Source organism: Aotus nancymaae, unplaced genomic scaffold, assembly GCF_030222135.1.
Source record: "Aotus nancymaae isolate 86718 unplaced genomic scaffold, 86718_ANA_hifiasm-v0.15.2.pri h1tg000036l, whole genome shotgun sequence".
Lineage (NCBI taxonomy): Eukaryota > Metazoa > Chordata > Mammalia > Primates > Aotidae > Aotus > Aotus nancymaae.
In genome coordinates, this window is record NW_026988450.1 from 50229828 (window position 1) to 50242543 (window position 12716).

Below are 12716 nucleotides of genomic sequence, written 5' to 3' on the forward strand. Positions count from 1 at the left end.
TCCAGGGTCTCCAACTCTGAATCCAGTCTCATTTTTCAGTTTTCCATTGAGGTTATCTTTGTTCTTCTTTCCAACTATAAATAATAATAACTGACAATTGCATGAGCTTTTAAAACATTTAGAGAGAAAGTTCCATCCATTATCTGAATCAAAAATCACTGAAAGCCTCATTGAGTCCTGGCCCAAGCCCTCGAGGGGAGCACTGAGGCTCATCTCAGACAACACAGTCGTTGTGTGACGGACTCACACTATCTTCTAATCCTTGAGTCCGGTTCTATCTGTTTCAGGGGAGTTCCTAGGAAGCACATTGTGGGATGAAGGTTCACATGCAGGAGGTTTATAAGGAATATTTTGGGGGTCAGTGCCTGTGGAAGAGAAGGATTGGCAGCAAGATTGGGCAGAGGGGCAAGATGCACTGCTGTACAATCTCAAAGGAAGTCTCATTCGACCTGACTTAGAATTCTGAAGACGGGATGACTCTCCTGAACTGTCTGTGTGAAGTTAGACTGACAGCTGAGAGTTGTGGGCCGGCAGCACTCTCAGCAGCGAGAGGCATAGTCCTTCAGTTGTGGACAGGCATCCGGGCAGTGCATCACAGCAGCCATACCATTCCTCAGGCATGACATTCACTCAATGCAGCTGACTTGACTTGCTGTTTTGAGCCTCAGTATCTAGAGCAGGGAGCTCATGGAAAGGAAGAGCTGAATGCCTGGGGCCAGGACCAGTACCCTTGGTGGTGGCAGAGCAAAAAAGAGGCTAGAATGGGTCTAATCAAATCCCAGTAGATAAATGAGCAAAGGTCAAGGTCAGGGCAAAACAGACAACCATATTTTCTACCTCAAGTATTTTTTTTTTTTTTTTTTTAACAGATTCCCACAACTGCTGTCCTGGAAATTCACTAACGTCACCTCTAAAATGCCTAACCACATAATGCCAACTATGCTGCCTGGTCAAGACCTGTCTCAGAGTGATCTTTCTTTTCTTTTTTTCTCTTTTTTAATTTTTTGAGATGGAATCTCGCTCTGTCACCCAGGGTGGAGTGCAGGTGGCGTGATCTTGGCTCACTGCAACTTCCGCCTCCTGGGTTCAAGCGATTCTCCCGCCTCAGCCTCCCAAGTAACTGGGATTACAGGCACCCGCCATCACACCCAGATAATTTAAAAAATATTTTTAGTAGAGACAGGGTTTCACCAAGGTGGCCAGTCTGCTCTTGAACTCCTGACCTCAGGTGATGATCTGCCTGCCTCAGCCTCCCAAAGTGCTGGGATTACAAGTGCACCCAGCCATGATTTTTCTTAAACACAGATCTAATCATGACCTGGTTTTGCTCAAAATGTTCCAATGGCTCCCGATTGCTTAAAGAATTAATTTCAAATTTCTAAGTAGACTTTTCCAGCTCCTCATACCTGTCCTCATCAGCCTCCTAGCACCATCTCTGGTCACTCCTCTTGTGGCCCTGGGAGAGCCACACCAGGCTGCTGTTCTCACCTCCTTCAAGTGGGCAGCCTGTTGTCCTAGCCCTGTGGTTCTGCCTTTGCTGATCCGGTCAATGGAATGATCCTCCCTCTCTTCTGGGTCTGGTAAAATCTCTCTTCTGTAAAGCTGTTGAGAATGCCTCCTCCATATCCAGCTGTGAGTAATCACTCTTCCTGACTGCTTTGTTTATACTGTTATAGCAGCACTTAGCAAACTTTACTGCACTTTGCTGCATGCAAATCTGATAGATCCCTCCAACAGATCGTAAACTCCGTGAAGGCCAGATGTGCAGCCTTGGCTCCTCCATGTCAACAGAGCTCCACAAATACTTTCATGTTTTAAATGAGTAATTAATAAACTGTTTTTAAAATACTTTCTCTTTTGCTGCTATCGGATCTTTCTGGGAAGGATAAGCTAAAGAGAAATTGTTTCTACTGAAAATTCACTTTAATATAAGGCTCCCTGAGAAGAGGTTCCGAAATAAACAAAATAGCTGACAGCATCATGAGATCCTAGAAATGTTCCTTGGATAAACCTGAAGGTCCTGAGGAAGGGAGGTGCCTAGTGCCATAGTCTTGGGTGATTTGCTGCAATGCTCTCTCTGCTGGAAAGAAAGTTTGAAAAAAAGAAGAGCTTTTTTTTTTTTGAGACAGTCTCTGTCATCCAGGCTGAAGTATAGTGGCACAATCTTGGCTCACTGCAACCTCTGCCTCCTGGGTTCAAGTGATTCTCCCGCCTCAGCTTCCTGAGTAGCTGAAATTACAGGTACCTGCCACATGCTCTAGATACCAAGGTTCATGACAGCAAGTCAAGTCAGTTGCATTGAGTGAATGTCATGCCTGGCTAATTTTTTTGTATTTTTAGTAGAGATGGGGTTTCGCCATGTTGGCCAGGCTGGTCTCGAACTCCTGACCTCAGGTGATCTACCTGCCTCAGCCTCCCAGAGTGCTGGGATTACAGGCATGAGCCACTGCACCCAGCCATGAAATCTTTGATATACTTCTTTCAAATGACTTTCTTTCTTTCTTTTTTTTTGAGATGGAGTCTTGCTCTGTTGCCAGGCTGGAGTGCAGTGGCACAATCTCGGCTCACTGCAACCTCCGCCTCCTGGGTTCAAGCCATTCTCGTGCCTCAGCCTCCCAATTAGCTGGGATTACAGGCACATGCCACCACACCCAGCTAATTTTTGTATTTTTTTGTAGAGACAGCGTTTTACTATGTTGTCCAGGCTGGTCTCAATCTCCTGACCTCATGATCCACCCACCTTGGCCTCCTAAAGTGCTAGGATAGAATTACAGGCGTGAGTCACCTCGCCCAGCCTCAAATGATTGTCAAATGAGAAACTTAAATATAATTAATGTGTATCAAAAGGAACTTCATAGCATCCATTGTCTCCTGTTGGTGTTACCTAGCCAGAAACCTTTGGCAACTACGATTTCAATATTCTTTACTTTGCTCTAAGAAATCAATGCAATCTAATGAACAATTATGAGTTTGTTGACACCAGGAGAGACTGGGCTCTAAAAGAACAAGCAGAGGCTTTGCTAATCAACCTGAACAATCTCTTCCGACAGAAAAGGGACAGTCACTGCAGCCAGGTGTGCTTAGCCCCACATGCTGTTCTCAAGAAGGGCCGACACAACCATCACAGAATGGGAGACCCAAATCTCCTCCCTTTTGGTCACTCAGCACTTACCATGGGCCAGGCACCATGAACTTGAGCTCCATGCTTGCAAGTCTCATATAATCTTCACAGGAGCCTAGTAGATAAGAAGAACTTTCATGACTTGCATTTTACAGATGAGGTTTTGAGAAATTAAGGAACTGCCCAAGGTCATGGGTCCTCTCAGCTGCAAGGAAGAACTCGAATAGGGCTCTGAGTAACTGAAGCCTTCGCCCTAAACCTGCTCCTTGTGAACTTGACTGCATGTTGGAATCACCCTGGGATTGCGGAAAGATGCAAAATAAATCAGACAAACAGCAACAACAAACAGATAAATATACATATTGTTACATGGTGTGAGAGCTCTCTAGAAAAACACAGCGCAGAAGAAAGGTGATGTGAGGAGCAAGGGTGGGTTACAATTTTAAATAATGACAGGAAAATGGCTAGGGAAATAATCAGTGGGATTGCACATTAGCAAAGATCTGAAAACCATGGGGAGCTGTGTATGCATGTTGGGGAAGAGGTTCCCAGACAGGAGCTGTATGGCAGGTAAAAGGCCCCGTTTAGAACAATTGGCCAGTGTAGCTATAATGACTGTAGGTAGGGGGTGGGGGCAGGCAGAAGATGAGGTCAGAGAATCACAGGAGAGTTTGTAAACCATGCTGAGATTTCTCCCCTTTTACGATGTAAGTCTTCTGGTTAAATTACTCATATTCTACTTTTAACAAACATTTAAAACATATATAAAAGTAGAATTGGCCTAAACTACATGAAAAACATATCTTCCAAGTTGGAACACCTGAGCCAAAGTTTGGGACAGAGAAGGGAGGGGCCGGAGAACCGGGAAAGATGGGAGTGAGGAGCAGCAGGACCCAGGGAGGGCTCCAGGGAGCCCCTGACTACCCAAGGCCATCATCTCTTCTAAACTAGAAAGAATATCATAGGAGCTCATTGGAAAATCTAAGCTCCCTCATTTAAAAAACAAAAATGGCACCAGGGATTTGTGTTTTCTTCCCAGTCTTTCTCTTTATGAGAAGTCAGCATTGTCCCCCCATCTTTGCTTAGTTTCTGCCTGCCCTTCTGCCCATGCTGTAGACATTCTGACCAGCCACAGTCCCTCTGTTCATCTCTCCACCTCAATCTCCATGTCCCCACTCTGCCCTTCTGCCCATGCTGTAGACCGTTTGACCAGCCCCAGTCCCTCTGTTCATCTCTCCACTTCAATCTCCGTGTCCCCACTCCTAACTCCAATTATGCTATTGTCTTGGGGAGTGACCAGGATCCTCTTGTGACCTCTGCCCTACATCCCCCCTTTCACACCCTTATCCCACCCCTGTTTCCTGGTCCTGGTCCCTGTGGTAGACTGTTAGATTGAGGGCCCCAATTAACTATAGCCCAGAAGAGTCACAACCTGTATAGCACCTCCTGCATTGACACTGGAATGGGTGATGTGACTTGCTTTGGCTAACGAAGCATTAGCACATAGGATGTAAGCAGGGTCCCCACTGGTGCCTATGCATTGAAGCCATCTGCCATATTGTGATATTGCTCAGGTGGTCTTGAATATTGATAGGCTGCATGGAGAGAGACGCTGAAGGATGCCACCTTGGACTGTCAGCCTGCGCCAAGCTTCCAGATGAAGGCAGCCTTGTGACTGCACGTGTGCTGCAGCATGTGAAGCAGGAAGGCTGCCCAGTAGAGCCGGTTCAGCCTTCAGACTCATGAAAAATTCAGAAATTCTGTATTATTTCTGTATTTGTTTTAAGCCACTAAGTTTTGTGGGTTAAAAAAAAAAAGCAATAGATAAACAAAGCAATTCTCATCTCATCTGGGCCAAAACCTATTACTCCCAGGCCTGGCAGACCATCTCCACATCTGTGACAGCCTGAGTTGCTGCATGTCTATGCAATTTCACCAAGACCTGCTGATCCAGCTTCACCTGAACTTGGGGTTACCACAACGTCTGGTTTTGGACAGATTGACATTTGAGCTTTCTGAGCAGGAAACAAATTGAGAGAAAACTGGGCGTACAAATATTCATTACTTTCATCCTGTGTTATGACCTGTGTATGACTCTCCTCATTCAACCCTGGGCCTATATTATATCTGTTATTCTGCTGAGTCATTGCTGGGTAATGAATTCCTATTTGCGTTATCTATCAGCCAGTAAGCACCATCCTTCTGGTTCCCTTTCATAAAAATACTCTTTCCTCACATCCTTGAGGGTGAGAGATTGTTGGCAGCTTCATTTATTTACTTTTCTTAGCTGTTTCAAGACAAGACCCACATTTTTAAAACTTAGTTCCAAAAATATTTGAGAAAAACTGATATTTTACTTTTCAAGAAGAGAGTGACTTCCTTTCTGAAGGACTGCTTGCACACTCCTGCTAATACATCTGCTTCTGATGTGCTCAGTGTGTGCTGAAGGGCTTGGGAATTGGGGTGGAGTGGTTTCCATTTGAAAATTGGCCACACTGTGGCTGAGTGCTGGATTGTCAAGTGTGACGTGTCTAATAAGAAGGTCCCTGGACCTTGAGCCCCAGAAGGGCAGTGGGGACTGGTCTAGTCCATCACTGTATGCTCAGTCTTTGGGACAGGGCCAAGCAAAGAAATATGCCTAATAAATATTTATTGCATGAGTGAATAATGCACTCATGAGAAATTTATGAGAAATTTCATGCCTTGGAGATGATGTTCAATATCCTATAGGAAACCATATATCTTGATAAGCTAAAAAAAAAAAATTAAAATAAAAAAACAGCTGGCCAGATGCGGTTGCTCATGCCTACAATCCCAGCACTTCGGGAGGCTGAGGCGGGTGGATTACTTGAGGTCGAGAGTTCAAGACCAGCCTGACCAATATGGAGAAACCTCGTCTCTACTAAAAATACAAAATTAGCCAGGCGTGGTGGCACATGTGTGTAATCCCAGCTACTCCGGAGGCTGAGGCAGGAGAATCGCTTGAACTTGGGAGGTGGAAGTCGCGGCCAGCCGAGATTGTGCCATTGCACTCCAGCCTGGGCAAGAAGAGCAAAACTCTGCCTCAAAAAAAAAAAAAAGGCTGCTGCCCCAAATGTGGCAAAAACAAGTTTGGTGTTATCTTTCAGTTTCTATGTCAAACATTAGTGTGAAAACAAGTTTACTATATGACAAAGTGAACTCGGCAGAGCAAGGGCCAAGTCAGTAAGCAATGAATTGTACATGTGCTTCCTCTGCATTTCATTTGAAATTTGAAAGCAAAGGTAAAATTTTGAAAACAGAAGATCTTTTTTTAAGGACCATTTTTCTGATGAAAAGTAACATGTTGGGCAGCAGGGTGGCTCACACCTGTAATCCCGGCACTTTGAGAGGCCGAGGCAGGTGGATCACTTGCGCTCAGAAGTTTGAGACCAGCCTGGGCAACAAAGTGAAAGCCTGCCTCTATTCCTTTTGTCCTTTTTTAAGCAACATGTGTTTACTTTAAATGTTCTAGAAAATACAGAGAAGTAAAAGTGAACAAAATTAAAACTACCTCTAATAACAATTTGTAAAAATTGCTGCCTGTCCTAACTATATAAAATAAAAGTGAGATTATAATATTTTGCAATCTACTTTATTCCCTTACCAATATTTCACGCACCACTTTTCATTTTGCTGAATATTCTCCCGTGTTATCACTGTTAATAGATAAATTGTGTTTACTGTGGGTACCAAATGTTTTCTAACCTTCTCTAATTTTGGATATTTATATAGTTTACTTTTTTTTTTTACTGTTATAAACAGTGCTATAACAAACATACTTGTAAAAACATCTTTGCATGTATCCATGATTATTTCCTAAGGCCAAATTCTAAGAAATGAATTTCCTGAGTTAAGTGGTTTCCATTTAAGTCTTTTGATGTCTATTTTTAAATTTCTCTCTGGAAAAATATCCCCGTTTCTATTCCCCACACATAACTCCTACACACTCATCATTCACCACTGATTATTATTTCTGCTTTTGATTGTTGTTGTTGTTGTTGTTTTGAGACAAGATCTCACTTTGTTGCCCAGGCTGGAGTGCAGTGATGTCATCTCAGCTCACTGCAATCTCAGCTTCTCAGGGTCAGGTGATCCTATCATCTCAATCTCCTGAGTAACTGGGACTACACGCATATGCCACTCCTCTGCCTGGCTAATTTTTTAAAAATTTTTTTTTAGAGATGGGGTCTCACTATGTTGACTGTGTTGCCCAGTCTGGTCTTGAACTCCTGGGCTCAAGCAATCCACCTGCCTCACCTTCCTAAAGTGCTGGGATCGCTGGTGTGAACCACCACGCCTAGCTGCTTTGGGTTTTATTGTCAGTATAATAACAGGTGAAAATAAAAGCTCGTGTTTGAAAACTCTTTGTTGTTGGTGAGATTGCACATTGCTCTCTCTTTCTTGGATTACTAGTGAGATTAGATGTTTTAATATGTTTATGAACCATTTATGTATCTTGTTTTTTCAAGTTCCAGTACACGTCTTGTGGCTATTTTTTCTATTGTAATATTTTCGTTTTATGTATTGATTTTGCATATGCTCTTTGCATAGCAATGATACAGACTTCTTATCATATAATTTGCAAATATTTTGCCTGTGTGGTCATTTGTCTTTTAGTATTGTCTGTAGTGATTTCAACATAGATGTTTTTAAAAAAGTAAATAGTCTAATTGCATAATCTTTTTCCCTTCATAGTTTCTGTTTGATGCCATATTTAGAAGGGCTGTTTGCATCCCAACAATTAAAAAAAAAACTCATATTTTCTTTAAGTACTATTGTGGTTTCCTATAATTTTTATCTTATGTTTAACCTCTTTTGACCCTGCTCTTTAATATGTCTTTTCTTATACTTTCTTTGGGTTTCACTGACTGTACTTCACCAATTTCTTGAGATGAATGCTGAGAATAGTGATATCCAACTCATCTTCTCTTTTAATATGTGCACATAAGAATATGTATTGCTCCCTAAGCATGGCTTAAGCTGTATCTTAGAAGTTTTGGTATGCATGATTTTTCCATCGTGATTTCTTTAACCCATAGATTATGTAAGTGTGTAGTTTTAAATGTTCAAATACAGAGAGGATATCCAGCTAATCTTTTTTTTTAAGTTTATTTCTAGCCTATTTCCACTCCAGAGAACATATTTGGTATGACTTCCATCTTATAGCATATAGATGTACTTTTCACAAGACACATAAACAAAAATCGTCTATATGCTATAAGATGGAATTGGCAGATAGATACCCTTTTTAAGTATGCATGACACATATCTTGGGTGCAACATTCACATATGTCAATTGGATTAAACTTATTAATTATGTGCTTCTTTGCTGACTGGTGTCTCCAAACTGTCACCTGTCCAAGAGCACATAAGTTAGTGTGTTCTTGGAATACACCATAATTTGAAACAACCGTTTAGCAACTTGATTAGCAATTTGATGTTGCTGTGACATCTATGCATTATGATTAGTGAATCTGTATTTTGTGAGTGTTTTTTTCATTTTTCTCTATTAATCAATTTTATTGTAATTTTATAAGAATATTAATCTGCAGTGGATTCAAAATTTTTAAATGTTTCTTCACCACAGATAGTTTGAAAAACAGTTTTATTTTGTAGTTCTGTTAAATTTTGCTCTGTGTATTTTCGCTTCTGTTATTAAAGACATACAATCTTAGAAGTGCAAAATCTTCCCAGAAAACTGCACATTTTATCATTATGTATTATCTCTATCTGTAGCAATACTATTTGCCTTAAAAAATTTACTTTTCATGGTATTAATATAACTACTGCAACTTTCTTTTTCTGTTCATTTCTATATCTTTGCACTTTATTTTATTTTGTCTTTCTTGCATGGAGTTTTGCTCTTACTGCCCAGGCTGGAGTACAATGGCATGGTCTTGGCTCACCGCAACCTCTGCCTTCTGGGTTCAAGTGATTCTCCTGCCTCAGCCTCCCAAGTAGCTGGGATTATAGACATGCACTACCATGCCTGGCTAATTTTTGTTTGTTTGTTTGTTTTCAGTAGAGACAGGGTTTCACCATGTTGGTCAGGCTGGTCTTGAAATCCTGACCTCAGGTGATCCACCCACCTTGGCTTCCCAAAGTGCTGGGATTACAGGCGTGAGCCACTGCACCTGGCCTCTTTTTACTTTAGATGAGTGTTTTGTAAGCAGTATATTGTAATTTTTTTCAAAATCCTGCCTGACAAACTTTATCCTTTAATTGGCTTTTAAATTTATTTATGTTGAATGTAGTTATTAATGTGTTTAGATCTAATCCGCCCTTTCACTTCTGCTTTCTCTTATTGGTCCATATTCCTTTCTTCTTTCTTGCCTTTTTTGGAACTTCATATTATTTATAATTTCATTTCCCTCTTCCATTAGCTTGGTAGTTTTATATAATTTTGCTTTTCTATTTGTGCTTACCCCAGTGACTACAATATACATCCTTCACTTAAAGTCTAGTGTTGCTTGGTATTTCTACTGTTTTCCAAGGTAATGCAAGAACCTTAGAAGCTTTTAACTCCATTTACCCCCCATGTCATTATTGCTGTTAGTTCTTTATGTATATTTTACCCTAAGGGATTACTATATATATTACATATAAAAATATATTATTATTGTATTTTACCTTAAGGCATTATATTGTTATATTGTACAGTCAATGATCAATTAAATTAGTCACATATTTACCCATTTTGTGCTCTTTATTTTTTTCTTGCATCTCTGATCTTCACTCAGATAGTTTTCTTCTGCGTGAAGAACAACCTCTTAGTTTTGATCTGTTGTAACATAACGTATCTTTCACTTCTTTTTGGTGACATTTAGAATTATTCTCCTTCAGTATTTTGAAGATACCATTCCATTGTCTTCTAGCCCTTGTTTCAGTTGAAAAGTCAGGGAAGGTTTTTATCCCTTTGAAGGTATCTCTCTTTTTCCCTGGCTACTTTCACTATTTCTTAGTTCTTACTTTGAGAAGTTTTACTATGATAATAATTTTAATTTTGTTTTTCATGCTTTGGATTTTGAGTGCTTCTGAAATCTGTGGCTTGATGTCTTTCATCCATTTTAGGCAATTATCAGTCATTATCTCTTCAAGTATTGCTTCTACGTCATTTGGACTTCTTACTTTGAGAAGCCCCAATTATACATATGTTAAAATGTTTTGCTATATGCTCTGTTTTTAATGCTCTTTTCTGTGTTTCTCCATTTTTCTCCTCCTTTCTGTGCTTTATTCTAAGCTGGCTTCCAGTTCACTAATTCTCTCTTCAACACTTTGTCTAAACTCTGATAAAATTCATTCATTGGGTTCTTAATTTCACTCATTTTAATTTTTAGTTTTAGAATTTCCATTTATTAAGGGTTTTCTAGTTTCTAACTCACTACAAAGTTCTCAGTCTTGTATTTTATCTCAAATATAGTAAGCACACTTATTTTAAATCTGCAATAACTATTTTCTGTATCTTCTCTGGATCTGTTTCTATTGTCTTATGTTTTCCATGAATTTTAATAAAATCATCTGGTATCATTGTGTGCTTGGTTATTTTTTAATTGGGTTTCAGACATTGTATATGTGATATACAACAATTTGAGGCTAATAAGATACAATTTGTCCTCAGAAATTATTTATATTTACAGGCATACTTCAGAGATATTATGGGTTCAGTTACAGACTATGGCAATAAAGTGGATATTTTAATAAAACAAGTAACACAATTTTTTTTCCCAGAAAATATATGTTATGTTTATACTATCCTGTAGTCCATTAAATGTGTAATAGCATTTTATCTATGAAAACAACATTCATACCTTGATTTTTCAATACTTTATTGCTAAGAAATGCTAAGAATCATCTCAGCCTTCAGTGAGTCGTAATCTTTTGTGCTGGTAAAAGGTCTTGTTTGATATCAATGATTACTGATTGATCAGGATGGTGGTTGCTGAAGGTTGAGGTGGCTGTGGCAATTTCTTAAAATAAGCCAACAATGGAATTTGCCAAATTGATTGAGAGATTTCTCTGTAATGTGCCATGATGTTTGATAGCATTTTACCTACCATAGAGCTCCTTCCAAAATTGGAGTAATCCTCTCAAACCCTGCTGCTGCTTTAAGAGCTGAGATTATGAAACATTCTAAATCGTTTGTTGTCATTTTAACAATGTTCATGGTGTCTTCACCAGAAGTAGGAAATTTGATCTCAAGAAGTTACTTTCTTTTCTCATCCGTTAGAAGAAACTCTTCATTTGTTCAAGCTTTATTGGAGGTTGCTGCAATTCAGTCACATCTTCAGGCTCCATTTCTAATTCTAGTTCTCTTGCTATTTCCACCACATCTGCAGTTACTTCCTCCACCGAAGTCTTGATCCCTTCAAAGTCATTCATGATGGTTGGAATCCACCTTTTACAAACTCCTATTAATATTATTTTGCCCTCCTCTAATGAATCATAAATGTTCTTAATGGCATCTAAAATGGCAAATCCTTTTCAGATGGTTTTCAATTTACTTTGCCCAGGTCTAACAGAAGAATCATGCTTTATGGCAGCTATAATTTTATAAAATGTATTTATTTAATAGTGAAACCTGAAAATCAAATTATTTCTTGGTCCATGAGCTGCAGAATAGATGTTGTGTTAGCAGCCATTAGAACAACATTAATACATATCCCTGTGCATTTCTATTGAAGCTTTTGGGTAACCAGGTGCATTAACAATGAGCGGTAATATTTTCAAAGAAACTTTTTTCTGAGAAGTAGATCTCAAAAGTGGGCTTTAACTATTCAGTAAGCCATGCTGTAAACAGATATGTTGTTGTCCAGGCTTTGTTGTTTTATTTATAAAGCACAGGAGGGATAGCTTTAGCATACTTCCTGAGGGCCCTAGGATTTTTGGAATGAGCATTGGCTTCAATTTAGTCACCAGCTACATTAGCCCCTAGGAAGAAAGTCAACCTGTTCTTTGAAGTCAACATTAACTTCTCTTTAGCTATGAAAGTTTTAGATGCCATTTTCTTTCAATTTGGGCTGTTTTTTCTACCTCACAAATCTGTTGCTTAGCATAGTCAACTTCATCAATGATTTTAGCTAGATCTGAATAATTTGCTGCAAGTTTTCCATCAGCACTTGCTGCTTTATCTTGCATTTTTATGTTATGGAGATGTCTTTTTTCCCTAAGCCTCATGGACTAACCTCTGCCAGCTTCAAATTTTTCTTCTGTAGTTTTTTTTTTTTTTTTTAACCTCTTTTAGCCTTCATAAAATTGAAATGAGTTAGGGCCTTGCTCTGGATCAGGCTTTGGATTAAGGGAATGTTGTGATTGGTTTGATCTTCTATCCAGACCACTCAAACTTCCTCTATATCAGTAATAAGGCTGTTTTACTTTCTTATCATTCATGTGTTCATTGGAGTAGCATTTTAAATTTTCTTCAATAACCTTTTTTTTTAACATTTGCAACTGGGTCAACTGTTTGGCACAAAAGGCCTACCTTTCAGCCTATGTTGGCTTTCAAAATGTTTTCCTCTCACTAAGCTTAATTATTTCTAGCTTTTTATATAAAGTGAGAGACATGCAACTCTTCCTT